The following is a 20,019-nucleotide window of genomic DNA, read 5'->3' on the forward strand; positions in this document are numbered from 1 at the left end:
TTCAAAAACTTCTGAAAAGAAATTGAACAATTCCACATTCTTGCTATTGTATGGCTTTTACTTGACATCCCTCTCTACTGACGTTCCTTGGGAGGCGGAGAAGCTGCTCCAAGCACCAGGATTCTTAGAACCCAGTTTTAAAGAATGATACTGTGTGCCTAACAGAAAATATTTAAGACAATGCCTATAAAGCTAGGCAATTATTTGAACAGTACAATTAAACCATTTAGAAATGCAAATATGTGCATATTGATATTTAGAGTTCTTTTGGGAAAGTAAGATTGATAGATATTTTCTTAAATCGAAAATACAGATGAAAAGTTATGGAAGCAGCACGTTTTTAAAGTATATATGCAATCGGTAAGCGATTATTGAGGGTGGAAGCCTAAGTACAAGACTCCTTAGAAATCATACATAAAGGGCACATGTCAAGCTCTATTTTAAAATTTAATGTTATTTTTTAAAGTGTTTCTAATCTATTTTGCCAAACTGTCAATTGCATGATTTCCAAAGCCAGACTCTTATTTCTTAGAAGGTTACATTCCAAGGTTCAGACTGCCAAAAAGGTCAGTTAAAACTTTAAATCCAGCATTCGGATTACTCACCGTTGCTGTTGTTGCTGTCTCTAGCAGCCTACTTGTTATTGCAGCCATATATGAGATGTTTCACAAGATTCCAATTATCCAATTCGAGAGAGTTGCGTTTTGCTTTCAATTTTTAATGCCTAACTCCTGTGGATTTTAGCATGAGATTGCCCGGCAGCCAAGCATCAGAATTTACTAACTTTAAGAGGGCACTTACATTTTACATGGCAGTAAATGACATAAGGTTCCGCTAGTGGATATTCATTGCATTTTACATTATTAAAAGTACAGCAGGCTGGTGTTCCATCTGAGCTCTGTGGCAGCAGGGAGACCTCTCTGGCTGTTTGTCGGTGCTTGCTCTTGACACACATCGGATTGGTACTCCTTGAGTGAGGTGAACTCCAATGCCTCATTTTTCTTACTATCAATAGTATATATTCTCACTAAGATTTTAGGATGGCAGGTGAACTTCCTGCTTTCTCACAAGATAATTGAGATATTTAGTGTCCATTGTATATGAAAATTTGAGCATCATTATCTTGGTTATTTTTATTATTCTCTTATAAAATATATTCCAGGGCCTGGTGTGGTAGCATAGCAGCTAAAATACTTGCCATGCACATGCCAGGATCCCATATGGGCACCAGTTGTAATCCTGGCAGCCCTGCTTCCCATCCAGCTCCCTGCTTGTGGCCTGGAAAAGTAGTTGAGAACAGCCCAGACCTTTGGGACCCTGCACCTGCGTGGGAGACCTGGAGGAAGATCCAGGCTCCTGGCTTCAGATTGGCACAGCTGGCCATTGTGGTTGCTTGAGGAGTGAATCAACAGACTAAAGATCTTCCTCTCTGTCTCTCCTCCTCCTCCTCTCTGCATATCTCACTTTCCAATAAAAAAAAATAAATCTTTAAAAAACATATTTCAGCAAAAATCAAACAGGTAACTCTGTGAAAGAAGTTTTAACTCTTTTTGGATTTTTAAGATATCTAGACTATGATATTATGCATAATTATATGCATATAGCCACAATATATTTAGGATGGCACTGCACACATTTTGAGTGGCCTGTCAAAGAAATTTGTGAAAAGATTTTTCTAGTCATATATGGATTATATCTACTATGTATAATTTGCCTAGTGAAAAGTTATAGTATAAATATTATGTGAATAACATTTAAGTAACAGTAAGGGGGGCATAGAGCTGCATGTACATTATTTCTCCTCAAAACACAGATAAAAATACACAAAATTCAAGTCCAGAATTTGTGTATAAGAATATCAGAGATTATGGCACTATATGCCAGTGGCTGCATCCTCACCTTGCATACACTAAGCTCCCATATGGGCAGCGGTTTGTGTCCTGGATGCCCAACTTCCCATCCAGCTCCCTGCTTGTGGCCTAGGAAAACAGTAGAGGTTGGCCCAAAGTCTTGGGACCCTTTACCTTTATGGGAGACCCCGAGGAGATTCTTGGCTCCTGGCTTCAGATCAGTTCAGCTTCACCATTGCAGCCACATTGCAGTCTGAGTAGCAGAGGGAAGAGCTTTCTCTGTGCATCTCCCTCTGTCTGTGTATCTGCCTTTCCAATAAAAATAAATAATTCCTTCAAGAAAAACCAGTAGCATATATATTACAGATCTCAGAGGACAGAAGCATCCTTCTGTCTAAAAATATTTATAGATTATGTAACAAATCAAAAGTCTGGAAATAAAGAACATGCAATGCTTTGGCAAAATAAAAATATTCCATTCTATAGCATTTGATTCTGTGAACGTGAGAAGAAATCAGTAAGAGATAAACCTTACAAGGCAGGATGGGAAGGGATTACGAGAGACTATCTTATTTAAGAAGGATATGAACAATGCCTTTTAGGTGATAAGAATTCATTAACTGGCCTTCAGTAGTATAATATAACTTTATCAGTGCTTTAGATATATTGGTCTTCTCCACTGAGGAATTTAAAGAAAATAAAACAAAGGAGGTGAGAAAAGTTGGCATAAATATTTCCATATGTTTTCAGGCAGAATATGATATGAGATCAACAAAACCGTAGAGTGGAACCGAGGAAGAAGAATATGAGACAGACATTGGCAGCAAAAAATGCACTCTGTAGAGTGAGAAAGACTGAAGAAATTGCTATTCCAGGTCAAGGATGATAACAGGACGACGCGTTGTGATCTCCAGAGAAACACAGCTGATGCAGAAGAATAACTGAGATGGCAGATAGTGAAAGTGAAAGGCTGTGTGAATGTCAGGTGTCGCTGAGCTGGGATCTGATGGTTGATATAAAGCAGGGAATGATTGATCTCACACAAATATTTGGAATTAATAAAGCCAGTGTAAAGAAGTGTAAACCAAGTGAATGTATTCAAATGTCGGATTACTTCCCTCGATCATCCCTTGCATGAAAATTCCCTCTGGCAGCATTCCTTCAGCACAATGGTCCCCATCTTTGTTATCTTCTGTTTGCGTGTAGGGAGGACTCAGCGCTTGTTGTTAACACCAACAGAACTCAGCCAAAGTGCCACACTGCACTGCCGACACGCGCGTGGTTATTACAAAACTATACGCCTAGCTTTCTGAATTCTCTTGTTGCTTTAATGGCATTGATGAAATAAATGCCTCGAGTGGCAGCCCCAAGTATCACAGGACTGAAGCCCGGCACTAACAACAGGGGAAGACTTGAGCTAAAATACAGACAGCAAATGAAATTTTTCTTCCTGAACTGCCACAAAAAAAGTCGATTTTTGCCATCTACCATATGAGCTTAGTTAAGTAATTTTGAATGAAAATATTTTACGATTTTGTAGGCAAATTTTAACAAAAATTAATTGCAGAAAGAAAAAAAGGAGGGGACGATGGGGGTGAGAAAGAGAGGTACAGCAATAAGAGGGAAAGAGGGGGAGAGAGGAAATATGCTTTATCCTATTGACAGACATACAAGATTCAACATAACACAATTAAATAAGAGTCTGCACCTTGTTGGGATCCTTCCAACAGAAAGCAGGTTTTCAGATAGTGAAGAGATAAGTTAGAAGCTAATTCAGGGATCGATTCTTTTTTGTTGCAGCGATGGCAATGTTCACATTAAAAAAAAAAGCTCTTCTCAGGGAACCTATAGAAATATGTATTAATAAAATATTTGGAGCATACATTTACATTATTTATCAAATGCAGCCAGATGTGAGTATGCTAATATAAGGGTAAAATGAATAAATAATAAATGTAAGTTGGTATACCAAAACTAAATTTCTTTTTTCAGGGATATAGATAACAATATGTGTGTGTTTATGTGTGTGTTTACAGAATATGGTTATATATTCTATATGTATCAACAGATAGATTATACAAGGAGAAATAGACAAAATAAACAAAATTAAAAAGTATAGTGAAATTACTGCCAGAAAATAGAAATACTTTGTTAAATAATAGGATTATTCTGGGAAAACTACTTTAAATTATGTTAAAATGTGTTTCACAATTGAGTCATTTCAAATGCAAAAATACTATAGAGACATATAAGGGAATGGCTTTGTCCTCTAAAAGGAAAAAGTGATAAAATATGAAGATGGAGCACCAGATAAGAATAAGCACAGAACAACAAAAAGAAAATGGATGCCCTTTGTGATTCATGTACATATGCATTGCATACAGAAGGGAAAGGAGAAAAGCGTCCAACATGAGAATATAGAATGAGTTTCCTGTGGAGCAGGTGCTGGGTCTGGAGGCTGGGACACACGCTGAGACGCTTGCATCTGATGTCAGAGTTCCTAAGTGGAGAGCAGGTTCCACTCTTGAGTAAAGCTTGCTGCTGATGTGTCCCTGAGGTGTCATGCTTCCTGATGCTTCCTGTGGCTGGATTCCTGACTGCAACATGCCAGACTGAAGGCGTTCAGGCTCCTGGCCCACTTCTGACTGTGCAGAGAGTCGGTAACTGAGCCAGCAAATGGGACTATGCTTTATGTTTTCCCTCCTCTCTCTCTCACTTTCTCAAAGAAAAACATATTTTGAAAACAAAGGTATAATTAAGTAGTAAAAAGTATTTTAATATATTGAATGCCTAAATGCTCATTTGTTTTAGCAAGTTGAGGAGAAATATTCCTAGGAAGATGAAGACATTGAGAATGCCAAGAAATGCAATATTACAAAAGAAAGAAATGAAAAGATCCTATACCATTAACCAAAGATCAATTTTAGGGGCTGCTACCATGACATTGCATGCTAAGCCTCTTCCTGCTATGCCAGTGTCCAACATGGGACCTGGTTTGTGTCCCAGCTGCTCCACTCTTAATTCAGCTCCCTCCTTATGGCCTGGGAAAGCAGTGGGGAATGGCTCAACTCCTTGGGCCCAGAAGCCCATGTGAGAGATGCAAAGACACTCCTGACTTCTGGCTTCTGATTGGCTCAGGTCTAGCCATTGCAGGCATTTGGAGAAAGGAGAAAATAGAAGATTTTTCTCTTTCTGTACTCCCTCTTTAACTCAGCATTTCAAATAAAAATAAATTTTTAAAAAATCTGTTTGAAAAGATTAATCTTAACATGCTACAGAATTACCAGTGTGTTTTTATAATAATTATAAAGAAAATCAAAAACCTTCTGGTAGAAACTGATGCTACTACCTGACCCATGTGGCACTGAAGAAATGACAATAAAAACAAGAATGTCATTACCCCTGAGCTATAGTAAAAACATTGTTTAATTTAATGTTGATAAAATTTTTCTGTTTTTCTCCCTGCTGTAACTGTGTTAAGGGGATGTATAATAAAATTGTAGCAGAGACTGACAAGTCCAGATACGGAGCCATGGAGCAGCATGCCTATGGACTCCCAGGGAGACAGCTGAAAACATCCTGAGCAGGATGTTGAACTCTCCGACCTTGTCCATGCCTGCCTTGTTGGGAGGCACTTCAGTAACGTGATGATAAACTTGTGATTATTCGTGAAGGATCACCCTTGTAGTTCTAGGGGGGAAATCAGTAGGAGAATGGAAAAGGGGTAAGGGACAAGAAAAACCAGAGCCTATGGAATTGTATCATAAAACAATAATTGAAAAAAAAATGCTGAGAGAAAAGATCAATTCCAAAGAAGATCAGACTTTTTCTTTTTTCTTGAGGCAAAGCAGGAAGAGCAGTTTGATAAGCCAAAGAGCAAGAAGAAGAATAGCCTGAAATAAAAAATTCTGAGTATTTTTTAAAAGGAATTTCAATTTTTAGATTTCATTTGGGCTTAAAGAAGTAAAATATGCAGATGTTTAGATTTGAAAAATGGCAATGTGAAACTGTTGGATCAAGGCTCTGTGGAGTAAGCACAGCTGAAGGAAGGTGAGGAATCAAGCAGAAGCACTGTGTAATTTCACCAGCGTCACCGACAGTGAAGCAAGGGAAAGCCACAGCAGTTTATGTTCAGGCTTAGAGATCCAGGCTTATGGAAGGAAGAAGAGGAAGTGTGAGTGAAGATGCCGCACCCCTACCTGCATGAGAAATTGAGTTTCTGGAAAGATCAGCATCCATCCATGCCAGTGACGTGGGTGAAGTTAGGAAGGCTCCCCCATCCCCTCAGAGGACTAATGAGAAGCAGAAAGTCAGCTTCAGTCATCCAAACCTACAGGCCCCCTGCCTGTCACCTCGATTCAGAAGATGTAACCAAGGCTCTCACCAGTCTAAAAAAGTTCCAAAGTTTGCAAAACGAGTGAAGGCAGGATCTTTGTTTTTTGGTTGATGTTGAAACAAGACATCACATGATATGCATTAAATGCAAACAGCTGCAGGAAGAGAGACAAATTTCTGACCACATAAGAGGTTTTGTGTTTGTGCCCAGTTTAAGAAACAATATTGGGATAGGACTTGGTCAGCGGCTGGTTGGGTCTCCTCAGTCGCCGATACCACTACTGATGCGGCTGAGAGCATGCCCAGATGCACATGGGGCACATGGTAGCCAGCTCAGCTAGAGCAACAGGGGAGATTGAGTGCCTCATCAGACATGGAAGGCAGAACTCTCCTGGTCAAGCTTGACAGCAAGTATCTTGGGCTGTGGATGTACTGAGGTAGAACTGGTCAATTAATAGACCTTGGGAAAATTTTCTTAACCCTGGTGCAACGAAGCCACCATTGCCTGAAATATCAAAATCACTCAATTAACACCCCCGTAGCACTCTTCCCCACATCATAGTCACCAAATGACCAGAATCCCTGGATTCTGAAGTGGTTTGACAGCAAGGAGCAACCTCCTCCTGTTTGCCCCCTGTGGACACAAGGAAAAAACATTTAAAGCAAAGTACTGAAACATTTATTTTACCTACTGTCCTCTGCATCTCAACCCTCCCCATCCTAATCAGACGCCCACATAAGTATACACACTTCTCAACTATATGATGAATATTAAAATTTTAAATTAAAGCAATGACAAAATAATGAAATTCTGAGATGAATGGGCTAACAATCTTCTAAAACATACAGAATCTTTGTCTCCACCCATACAGATGAAAATATTTTTGAAATCTAAGTATCAATACTACACAAAAAGAATACAGATAAACCTGTGTTTGATCGTAGGCATAGTTTATAGACATTTTACTCTTTCACACCCTCCACTCCTATAAGTAACCAATCCTGTAAACTAACATTTTTTTTCACATTTTCTTCAGCATTTTAACTTGGGACCATGTTTGTTATTTGAAAAATTTCAACAGCTTCAAATTCACATCTCTGACTCTAGCGTTGTCACATTATATTATCTACCCAATTATGAAAACCGTCTTGCTACAACAGTTGTTAGAAATAAATTCCCCAAGTGTAAGGTTTCATCCATGTTTTTGTCTTTAGTATTTGCTAGAACTTGGAGTAAAGCAAGTGTTCAATACATTGGACCCAATAAACCCATATGACTGAAGCTAAAGGTGTCTGAGCTCACTTTCCTGCTCCATTTATATTTGTGAAAGAGGACACATGAATGTATTTTTAAAACAATTATTTATTTAATTATTTGAAGGTCAGAGTTAGAGAGAGAGATACTTTTATCTACTGGTTCGCTCCACACGATCTCAATGTCTGAAACTGTGCTAAGTCAAAGCTGAAACACACCTGCCTGTCTCCCACATGAGAGGCTAAGAACCGAGCAGCTGGGCTATTGGCTGCCATTTTTCCCAGGCCATTAACAGAAACCTGGTCAGAAGTAGAGCAGCTGGGACATTAAGCAGTAGCCATGTGGGATGCTGACATTGCAGGAGTTGTCTTTGCCCACTACACCACACACATGGATATATGTTTCATCTCACATTCATATTCTTTGGTTTCATAGTTCCTCAGTTTTCTCCCTAAAGTTTCACACTTACTTCGGAAAACATCCAGGAGAATATCAACTGCTCCTCCATGTCCTTTAAAGGTTTCACTAAAGTTTTGTCTGGCTCTGATGAGGAGAGTGAAGCTGAGTAGCATTTTCTATAATCCCATGAAGTCCGACATCTGCAAATGTGCATCCATCTATTATGTTCCCCAAACATTTCATTGCGCTCATTTATTTATGTACACACTTCTTACTTTACTCACTGCATCCCTTAATTTTACAAGCCATGATTTGTTGATTTTGACACTTCCAGTGCTTAATGGGTATTTGTCAGAGAGAGAAATGCTTGCCAGCATGCTTCTTTATGAAAATTACATAACTCTCTTTAGAGGGCAATTGCTTTGTTCAATTTTCACAATTCTATGACACAGAGGTCATATCTTAACCACTTTGTTGCATACTGTGTCAATGAAATTTGTGTAAATCAATATTACCAAATCCACAGAGTTCTTACGCAGGTTAAAAAGCTAATGTCTAGTATCTGACATTCAATTAGAAACCCACATTTTTATTGCTGTTTGAAGAAATGACCTATTGGTTATGTGTATATTTTTTAAATTTGTATGTTAAGAATCAAAAGCTATTTTCACATTTATGTAAAAGGGCCATTCATTTATTAAATGAAGGACAAAACATAAAGCACAGAGTTGGCATTGTGGGGAAGAGGGGATCTGTGTGTGCCCCAGCTGTCCCACTTCTCACCCATCTTCTTGTTGGTGACCTGGAAAAGGCAGCAATGATGACTCCAGTAATGAAACCATAGTTACCTGATGGAAGACACAGGTGATGTGTCTGGTTCCATGCTCTGACCAAGCCAGCCCCAGCTACTGACACCATTTCTGGAATTATCCAGCAGGTGAGACATCTTTGTTTCCCCCGATCTTTCTGCAAATCTACTGTTCAAACAAATAATTCTTTAAAACACACACACACACACACACACACACACACACTGAACAATTGACTCATTTGTATGCCATTATTACTTGCAGAAACGAATGCTAGCAGGCAGCTCAATTATCTTTGCAATTTTTATGTTTTACTTTTCAGGAAAATCTCAAAAAATTGAATCAATGAATCCCATTTCCTTGCAAAAATACTGTACTGGAGATATTTGAGATAGTTATTTAGCATGCTTTCTTCATCTGCCATAATATAGATAAAAGCAGCTTGTTCCACTTGCTGGAGAAAAGAATTGAGGCCATGCCATTTTTAGAAGTAGCATGGGTTTATTTTTCACTTCTTTTTTGATGGAGCAATGCCCATCAAAAGAATCATAATTTTCCTTAAGTTTTTAATGAGTTTTATAATTATTATTTTCATGAGTGATTAATCTGTGGCATTAGAAATTTAAGAGGATGCAAATAAGCCTATGGAATGAACTAAAACAAAGTGTAGCCTAGTGCAGCAGATTCTGAATATCTTACAGTGTCCCTGATGCTAATTGTGGAGCTATTCCAGGTCTTTGATGACAACTGAAACCCGGTGTTTGAAGCCCCGTTAGAATGCTTGATCGATGTGTAAGTGGCAGACGAGCCTCATTGTTTCAGTGCTTGGCTGGTAGAAGTATTCAGTATGGGGATGTCATTAAAGCACTTGTGTGTATCTGCTAATTACGGTTCTCATAGGCAAGCAGCAGCATTGCCGTTGCCTGCCTATTTGTCATTCTTGCAGCACATAGCGTGGGTACAATGAAAGTTGAAATATTGGCCTCATAATCACATGGGGATTGTGCCGGAATTCTGGGAACGGTATGATAAGAAAATCCATCCTTCATCCAAATGTCATTGGAAAATATCAAGTGAGTCAGATTGGAAAGCTGTAATGAAGAAGGAAAGCTAAATGTGTGTGTGTGTGTGTGTGCATGTAGTGTGTTATTCATTAGCTCCTAATGTTACATGTGTTGCATTTACTGGTCAAATCAATAATACACCTGAAAATATTTTATAGTTTATTGAATATTGTCATGCATGTTAATTTCTTCCATTCATAAATAAGTCTGCATACTTAATTCCAAGAAAACGCAACTCAAACAACTTAAATGACAACCATAGACTGAGTCTCCTGGTGAACATCAGGACTTTCACTAGTGCTTCAGGTCCGAAGGTCCAAGACATCCTTTTCCTATTTATATTTTGTCTTTGGACTTGTTACCCAAACTTGAAATTGAAACAAATAAACAGGAAACATTTAAGAAGAAATAGAGCAATATAAAGCGTTGTGAGTTGTAATTGGATTTGCCCTCCGCACATCATCAATAGTCAATTTGTTTTATTAGCACTGAAATGTGCTCTGCAGTCAGCTTTATGAACCACTCTATTGGCTTTTAGACACAACAACAAAGCAAGTGTCCAAACACTTGTCAGCAACCTGCCTCTCATTTCAGATCATCAGCCCTTCAAAAGTGTCCCTCCTGCATCAACAAGTTAAAAGGAAAAATTAAAGAGATGTACTTTTTTTTGCAAAACTATAAAACATAAAAATACTCCTAAAATTGTGGACTTTGAAATGAAGTAATTATTTTTCAGAATTTGATGTTAATCTTACTGTAAAAGTTATTCAAAGAAAAATAGGATAATCTCACTTTTAAAAACATCACATCAACATTCCACATTAAAAAGAATCTGATATTTTCAGTTTAGGTAATTTTTGTGAATCTAATTTTATACATTTCAAAATTATTTTAACTAAAATTTGCGCTAAATATTCCTATAATATAAATTAGACAGCAACTGTATAGTCACCTCATCTATGTATTATTTTTGTTATTTATTTAGTATTAAAGAAACAACTTTTTAAATTCAAGTAAAAATAAAGTATATTTGAATTTCCATTTTCCTCATATTTTGTTGCTTTATTCTTCTCCCTTGAGCTGTTAAAGGACAAGGATTTGGGAAATTAGGCGATCATCTTAATGAGAAGAAAAGGACACATATTTACTTTTTCTCACTCTGTCTTTCCCAAGCCTTTTGTCCAGCAAGTCTGATGTAGTTAAAATGCAATGTTTTTGTTTGTTCATTCAATACATCCTTTAATAGCTGTTTCTCTAATATGGTGTAAATTCCCACGTTCTGAAACTATCACCTTCTAACATGATTCCTGTCAATACCTTGATGTATCTTTGGCCCTCTCTATATAAAATGTATTCATCGTATATTTCTTTTAATACATTGCACAGTGGCAAATGTTTTTCCTCATTCTGTTTCCGTGAGTTCATGTCTCATACAGCCAGCAAATAATTCCTTCACAGCGAAGAAGCTGTGAAGCTCGATTCCTATGTCCTTTTGTTCCCAAGCTAGTAGAGTTTGATATATCGCTCACTGAGATAAGCTGTAGCCCTGCAGCTGATAACGAAACATGTGAAGCTCTCTCTGGCGTGAGAGATTTTCACATCCTCTTAGGGAAGCAGTGACATGTATCCCCAGCCTGTTTATCTCATCCGGGATGGAGACACTGAGCAACAGCAGAATCAGGTCTCAGGCTGGGTTTGGGACGGACTAAACTCTTCAAGAATTCATGGTGTAGAGCCACACCAGATCTGCTTTACTTCTTACAAAACCATTGAAATCAAGACCTTGTTGAAGCCATTGTAATATTAAGTTTGCAAAACCTCATCTTCATTTGTCATTTCAAGATCAAGTTCAACTTTGCACTTTGAGAACTCGCAGTATCATATTGAATGACATAAAATAGCATAATCTGCATTTTGAAAACCATCAGGTATTTGTAGTTTCATGTAGTCTACTTTAATATTGCTGCTGGTAATATTGATTACTGCATCCCATGAAATTGTACAATAGTTAATAGTCTGCTCCATTACATAATATTTGATTTTTTTACATAATCTGTGATTTGCATAACTGATTTGAAATAATAAAAAAAAAATTTAAGAAAAGAATACTTAGCTTTTCTCCAGTTCTTAGACTAACATATTCCAGGTTCTTTTTAAACACCTGAGCGTTGTTATTAACACAACGAGGATTGATTACATATAGATTTTTAATATTTATTATTATTTAAAATGCAGAGTGGCTGAGAACATGTCCATTCACTCCTCAAACAATGTCAGGAGTTAGGGCTGGGCCAGGATGAACCTAGCTACTCTGTGTCTCCCATGTGGCTTGCAAAAATTCAATGTTTGAGCCATTCCTACCTATATCTCAGGTGCATTACTGTAAAACGGTATCAACTCAGAGAACCTGGGGCTCTAAATGGTACCTCGAGATATGACATGGATATCACAACAGGAGGGTTAATCAATTGTAGCAAAATTCTGGACCACAAATACTGTATCACTTTTCAAACAACCTTTTGAGATTAATTTGTACATGTTAAGTTCTCTTACAAATCTCCTGAAAATGTCATTGGTGGCAGTTTGCTTACTGTTTAGTGGCTAGGATTTGGGAAACATGAGTGGCTGTCTCCTCACAATTCATTTGATTGAGACATATTTAAATGTACACAAATCTAAATCTGTATGAATTCACTTCTTTTCCTACAGACATGGAAGAATTTACTTCCATCAACTCCAAATTTGGAGAAATCAATCCTCTAATCATTGATGTGTGAAATAAAGGAGACCCCAGGGTCTCCATTGGGGGGGAAGCTAATCTGACCACAGAGAAGACCTCATCTAGGGTGCTGCTCTTTCAGTAACCGCTGTTGATGAATATTGTATTTACCTGCTGATGTTTTATAAACTATGCCATTTCCACAGCTCTTGTTAAGACTCCAGTTTTCTATTATAATATCATATCCCTCTCTGCACACACACACATGTATTCCCCACTCTGTGTAAGCCAGAGTTACTGAGTTGCAGAGAAGCAGACCAAAACAGCTCTACAGCTTTGGATAGGTTCAGCTCAGACCACCTATGGATTTTTCTTCTCAACTCAACTTGCTGAGTACATTAACATAAACTCTCCTATGTAATTAACAGACATCTCCAAGCCAAAACAGTGTCTTATTATTCCTTTGGAAGGAAATTGGATTTTTCTGGCTCTATCAAAACGCCTAAAAGTCCTAGAGCTTATAAATATATACATTAATATGTTATATGGCTTTTTATGTGCCAATAGTATCAGTGCTAGAAAACGGCTTCAGCTCAGATGGTGGAGGAACAAAGGGTCAGAAGCTATTACTGGGGTTGTGGTGAAAAAAAACCAATTCACAGAAGCTGTAATCAGAAATCTTATCACACAGAAGCAGAAGGTATCAGCTTCTGCCAGTCTGGCTGTTGAAAGCATAAATGCATGAAGACCATAGTCTGAATTCCTCCCTATTGAATCCTCCCACTATGACACCTGCTGATGCAACTCAGAAAAAAGCTGCTGGGCAGAGGAACTCAGACTGAAGTTTGGACTGGTCTCCCTTCTTGTCTCAGAGATGAGGGCAGAGTAAGCTGAAGAAATGTTTCTGAGGATAAATAGACCCAACAATTGACATAGAGCCTCCCATTATTTTCATTTTATTCCAGAAAGTAAAAGGAACTTACTTGACTGTTTAGAAGTACAATATATGAAATGGCACATCTTTGGATTTTAATACAATCATTTTCATTCACACGCACACACAGACACACAGGTTTGAGATTCATCAGAATGGGCAAGATTTTTTTTTTAATTTGCAGGAGTTAATTAATAATAATTTGCAGAATAAAAGTTTGTCCTTTCAGCGATGCTGTCTGTTTCTTCCCTTTTTGCTCTGGTAAATATCAAGTAGCCCCAAATCCTAGAGATAGACATCGAGCTCTGTTGCTGCAAAATCATATTCAACATACAGAAAGCAAAGATACTCTTGAAACTCCAGCAATGTATATTTATATTATAAGAATCCCATGTACTTTTCACAGTTTCAACTTGGGATACCCTCTAGGGAGATTAGGACACCACCAAACCAAGTCATGTTTCCTGTACAGGTATTTGCATCTACAGGCATTTTTGATCTTGACTACATATGCAAATCTCCAAAAGAAGTGAGCAGTGGTTGCTCATGGTAATTGCGATCTCTAGGGGTTTAATTAGAGCAGCATCCAAGTTCATCTGCCTGCCACATTCCCTGGAGATGGTATCCATGTTGAATTGCAGAGCGGTTCTGCTTGCTATTCTCAGGGAACTGTTAGCTTTGGAGAGTCAGACTCTATTCCCTTGTGATATGTATGAAGGGTGGGAAGAACAAGAGATTCTGCCTCAAATTTTCTCATGTTTTCTGCCACGCTAGCAGATCTAGATAGGCATGCCCGCCCTCATTCAGACATTCTGCGTTCTGGACTTGCTGGCTGATCTCCTGAACACTATTGCTCCCACAATATTTTCTGTGGTGACTGGATCCAACTTATTTCCTTAAATGAGTCTTCTGTGATTAGAAAATTCCAAACTTACCTTTCAGTTTTGAATGTCTGTCATGCTAGACTGGAACATGTTTTTAATCATGTAATTAAGCATGCACAGTGCTATTACTGGCTTTGCCACCCCCTATGTTTATTATTTCCAGGGTGCACGTTTTCTCACTATCTTCTGATCTTAGTCTTCCAACAACTTTACATTGCGCACACATAACAGAGTAGTAAACTACGAACAAAAGGATCACACTGAGAAGATGCTCCAGAACCTAAACCGCATGAGACAAAAACACATTCCCACTGAAAGTGAAAACTGAGAACTGTTAAATTGAAGGCAAGGACATTGACTGTACATGGGAGTATTTCCTGAAGGATGAATACACCATTATAGGCTTTTTCAGATAAGTTAGTATCTGTGACTCTCAGGCCATGGACCTTGCATTTTAACTTCTCATAGTCTTATTCTGTCCCTATTAGCTTCTGAATGACTTTTGAATCCATGCCTCTGATTTACTAAACTCCTTTTATACATTATGCATTACTATATTGATAATTATCACTTATCAACTCAAATGTCTTTAATTAATGTCTGGCACTTGTGTAGTGTAAACTCACAGGACGAAAATAGCAGCTCATTTTATAATTCATCGCTGGGTAACTCAAGAGTTTAAACCAGGACTAAAATCTAACATTAATAAAAAATAGTTGATACGATCAGGGTGGAGAGAGAGATTCAGTCTTCTGGTTCATTCTCTTAAGGAGCTCTTTGGGCCAGGACTTCGTATGGGTCCACTATATGGGTAGCAGTGGAACAAACACTTAGGCCATTTTCCACTGCCTTTTCCAGGCCACTTGCTGGAAGCTGGGCCAGAAGTGACATACACCAGTGACCATATGAGACTTTAGTATTACAGGCTATACCTTAACTTATTATGCCACTAGCCTCTGTTGATCTAGTAACTAAGCAATTAAATCTAAGAACTACCATTGAAATATTTTGCAGTATTTATTTTTAAAAGCCTGGTACTCAAAAGCTACAATTAGTCAACATGTTCAAAAATGCATATCTTTATCCAATATTGAGGTTAAATTGGTATTTCATTTAATTTGGAATCAACTCTGTTCGGTTGGAAAGGCTAATATCAATCAATTGCAGTAACCAGAAGTTCAAAATTATTCAAAGAAATCTCCAATCATAGAAAGACTGATAGTGTACAATTCCAATTAGATGTGAAATCTAAATCTTTCAAAAGTGCAGAATCAGAGGGATCCCGTGTGCTCTGCTGATGCTTCACGTGGACTTAGAGGCCCTGTTAAGGCAACCTTTTGCCCCCATCCATCTGGGGGTGCAGGGCTGACTCTGGGCTGGGTGGCCCAGGTGCCAACAACACTGAGTACAACCCTCAGGTCACCTGGTAGTGAGCTGATTGGCAAGGCTAGACCCACGTACATAATAGTGAGTGTCGGAGCAGTGCATGCGTCACACTGTGCCGGGCCATGACACCAGCATGCACACAGGAGAACCAGATCCTGGGATAAATCATGTAAGAGACTTGTGGGCATAACCCTGTGTAAATACAAGTCCCGTTAGTTAGCTTAAGAGTTGAGGTAGAGAGGGGCTGAGTTAGGTATGACCATGGAGTCTCCCAATACTCATGGGTAGTGAAACACTCACAGGGCTGGAAATAGGCTGGGTAAGTACAGGCTGCCGCATCCATATGTGCACCCTAAAACACAATATGAAGCAAACTGGGTCACATCATCCACTAGCTCATACAAAGGCTGGGACAGAGGGGGCAGTGTGCGAAGTGTGGGGGCCTGGCACTTGCTGGCATGTGTGAAATATGGGTCTGGGAGTGAGTTAAGAGGAGGAACTTGGACAACTCCCCCATTGGGTCATAGCTCCCATTGGCAAGCACATGGTCCAGGCCTGGGTGTTGAACAGGCTGGGCAAGGTAACTCTATTCTTTGGCAAGTGTGGGGGCTGATTTTGAAAGGGAGCAGACCAGGCAGGGCTGAGCAGACCTTAGTCCACTGACAGTTGCCAAAAGCAGATTGAACATTCTGGGCTAGGCTACTACACTTGCTGGTTTGGAAAAGTCAGGGATGGGAGCAAATGAAACAATTCCAAGTTGCAACACCCACCAGCAAGAGTTGGGACTGCGACACACTGCATCAGGCCAGGCTGTAACATCCAAAGTCAAAGGCCAAGACAGGTGAGGGCTATGCAAGGCTGGGTCAGAGCAACCACTGGCATGTGCCATATCTGTGTCTGAGAACAGGCCTTCTTGGACAGCTAAGTGCATACCTGGCGTGGTTGTGGTTCCCACTGGTAAGCGTAAGGGCAGGAGTAGGGCATGCGGTCTGCTCTGGACATGGCTGCAGTCTCCCTCCGCGTGGGTGTGGACTGGATCTGGGGTGTACAAGACTGGGCTAGATTCCAGGACCCACTGGAGCTCATGAGAACCAGGGTGGGTATAGTATGAGCTGGGCTAGTTCTTTGTTCCTGATGAGCCATGTGTGAGCTGTGCCTGGGTGTGGACCAGGCTTGATTGGGCTATAGCACCCAACAGTAAAAACCAGGACAGTCACAGACCAGTCAGGAAGGACCACCGTTCTGGCTGGCCCATGGACCCACCAGTGGGCATGAGCTCTAGCATTGGGAGAGGTTCTGATGGAGAAACTTGGTGACACCTCTGTTAGAACACAATCCCAGCAGGTGAGCGCAAGAACCAAAAAAGGGAGCAGCACGGACAAGGCCAGGTTAAAGTACCCACCTGCACACATTTGGCTCAGGTCTGGGGCAAGCCAGGATAAACCAGTTTATATTATCCCCTGGAAAATCCAGGAGCCAGAATGGTGTGTAAGTCAGACTGGGCTGAACCTCAATACCAGCCAGTTTACATTAAGACATGATTGGGGGCTGCCTGGACTGGATTGGGCTGGGCTAGGCTGTAACTCCCACCAGTGTGGGAGGCAATGCTGGGACAGGCTAGACTACAGCACACACTGGCAAATGCTCAGGTGAGTTAGGCCAGTCCAGAATGGGCCACAGGGCTCAACCAGTACACATGTGACCCAGGAGGTAGGGAGTGAATACAGTAGGGGACTGCATGGGGCTCCCCTGCTGGACCATTACTTCCACTGCTGAGGCTGAGAACTGGCATTGGGGACAGACCATGCTGGAGAGGTTACAACACCTGCTTACCTCATGTGAGCTGGGTTGACTGTTCCTATTGGTACATGCATAAGCCAGAGTAGATGTGAGTTGGTTGGGCTTTGCCACAGCATCAGCTGGCAGATGCTGGAACATGGGTCAAATTCTGTCAAGTTAAACTGCAGAACCACCTGGAGAGTATCATCTCCAAAAGTAGGAGTGGGTCCATTAGGGAAACAGTGGGCACCTTCCTCTTGTGTTGTTGCTCCAACTGGGGAGCCTGAGAACCAGAACTGGGCAGGCATGGCTAGACAGAGAGTGGTACCCACTGGCATGTGTGTGGGCTGGATAGTGGAGCTGATTGGGTTGACACTGACAAGCAGGAGAACTGAATGGGATGTAGAACAGACTGGACCAGTTCTGCTGTACATATTGGCAATCAGGTGAATCAGGGCAGGTAGTAGGCCTGGTGGGGGTTACTGCAGGTCACCCCAACTATGTGGCAGTTCTCACTGATTTACTTGGCCAAGTGTGTGGTGGAGGGAACTGGGCCTGGGCTGCAGGACCAATCAATTTGTGTAGAGAACAGGACTGGAGGCAGAACTGACCCGGCAATTGCAACCACTAGTGTGCACATAAGCTGATTAGGGTGACAGACTCTACTCGACCCTGTACTGGCAAGCACAGACAAGAATAAGCTCTGGGATCTTTGGGGAATCCATCAATTGAACCACTGGACTCAGAACTCCAACCATGGAGAAAATTGCAGGGTCCATAACCTAACCGTGGAGTGCACCTGTGAGAGTTGGGCGTCCTCAGTGGCTTAAGCATAGCCACAGTGGCGAGCATAGCCAATTGCCCATGGAGGATACTACAATGCATTAGAATACCTGGAACCATAACAGAGGATAGAGGACAGAACAAATTGATCAACTTCCCCAGCCAAGTATTGGCAGTGAAAATCTGGGCAAAAGGAGACTCTAAGGTGAACTATGTTAACTGGTGGATTCTGGAGAAATTTCATCATGCTTGGAGTGGCGAGAGCAGCAGTAATTCAAAACTGTTTAACTGTCAAAACTACTTGAGCAGTGCCCTCAAAACACGTTCCACACTGGGGACCCTGGGATGGATGGGAGCCTGGGTGGGGCTTCTCCCTTTTCTCCCCTTTTCCCCAGGATACAGGAAGGAAAAAAAAGACAAAGTGAAACAATGGTGTTTCCAATTTTCCTCTAGCCCTTGACCCTTCACACCCTAATCAACTGTGTAAACAGCATAAGAAAAAATGTTTTTAATGTGAAAAACCAGAAAAGTAGAATGGTGGCTTCCAAAAGATAAGGGGTAGAGAAAAAGACAAATTGTATTTGTTGAATACAGGGTTTTGATTACAAGATGAAAAAGTCCCAAAAAACCATTTTAAAAGTTTATGATATTGCCAAGCATTATGGAGCTGCACTTCTTCCTGGAGATTTACACATTTTTATTTGCCTTATTTGGAATCATTTCATTATTCAAATGGTCTATATCTTTGTAGGACATATTAAAATGCAAATGCACTTAAACTATTAGCAAAGATGGAAATGAACACAAATCCTTAAATTAGAAATGCATCTCATGGCCCAAGAGAACAGCTACAAATGGTTTGGAGTATTGCTCTATTTTCTAAGTCTACAATTGAGTATCTGAAGTATGAAATGATTCCACTTGGCAAAATCGGAGTAGTAAAATCATCTACAACTTGGAAAATATCCTAAGTAGTTCTACATTATTTCAGGATAAAGTTTAATATTCTTGATTTGTCGATACATCTGGAGTCCTATCAGCTTTATAATTTTGACCCTCATCTTGTCAGAATCACATATGTTCCCTTCAGAAACACATGATACCTCATCTGGATCCATGATCCCAAACATTTGTTAGCACATTCTCTTCTCTCTACTGCACCCATATCATTCAGTCCGTTTTCTGATCTCTAAATGATACTAAAACATACATTTTTAATTGTATTATTGTGAAGCCCTTTTTGCCTCATTTTTCTTCCACTTAGGCAATTACTAAAATCAAATGACATAGTTGTTCTATTAGGTCAGTGATGTCTCAGTCAACTTCTGCAAGAAGAGTAGGAGAGACAGTTTCAGGATTCTAGATCTTTCTAAAGAACCATGTTCTCAAAATATTTTTCTTATTTTTCTAAAGCTTGAGGTGCTTTATTATATTTTGATTATTAATTGTTTTATAATGCTTTATAATGTTGAAATCAGATAACACTGCTTGTAATAGTGTGGAGATTTAAGCATATTGAGATAAACTTTTTGATCCAAAAATCATTGATCATGTTGAACACTCCACATGCAGTTGAAGATTACATGGGTTCTGATCTGAACATGTGGAGTTCAAAAATTGCAGCCGTATTCAGTCACTGGAGAATATTCAATTCTGTTACATTATGACTCATGCTTGCCACCTTAACTGCCCTTCCTTTTCTTCACATTTGCGTGAGGACCTGGGAGCAGCTCATGTGGAAGAGAGCCGAGAGTCTGTAAACTGTTAACCAGAAAACCTCAGTGGGCTCTTTCCTTCTTTTAATCTAGAAGTAAAAAGCCAG

The sequence above is a fragment of the Ochotona curzoniae genome, unplaced genomic scaffold (genome assembly GCF_017591425.1).
Source record: "Ochotona curzoniae isolate NIBS_2020 unplaced genomic scaffold, NIBS_Ocur_1.0 contig_43, whole genome shotgun sequence".
NCBI classification, from domain to species: Eukaryota; Metazoa; Chordata; class Mammalia; order Lagomorpha; family Ochotonidae; genus Ochotona; species Ochotona curzoniae.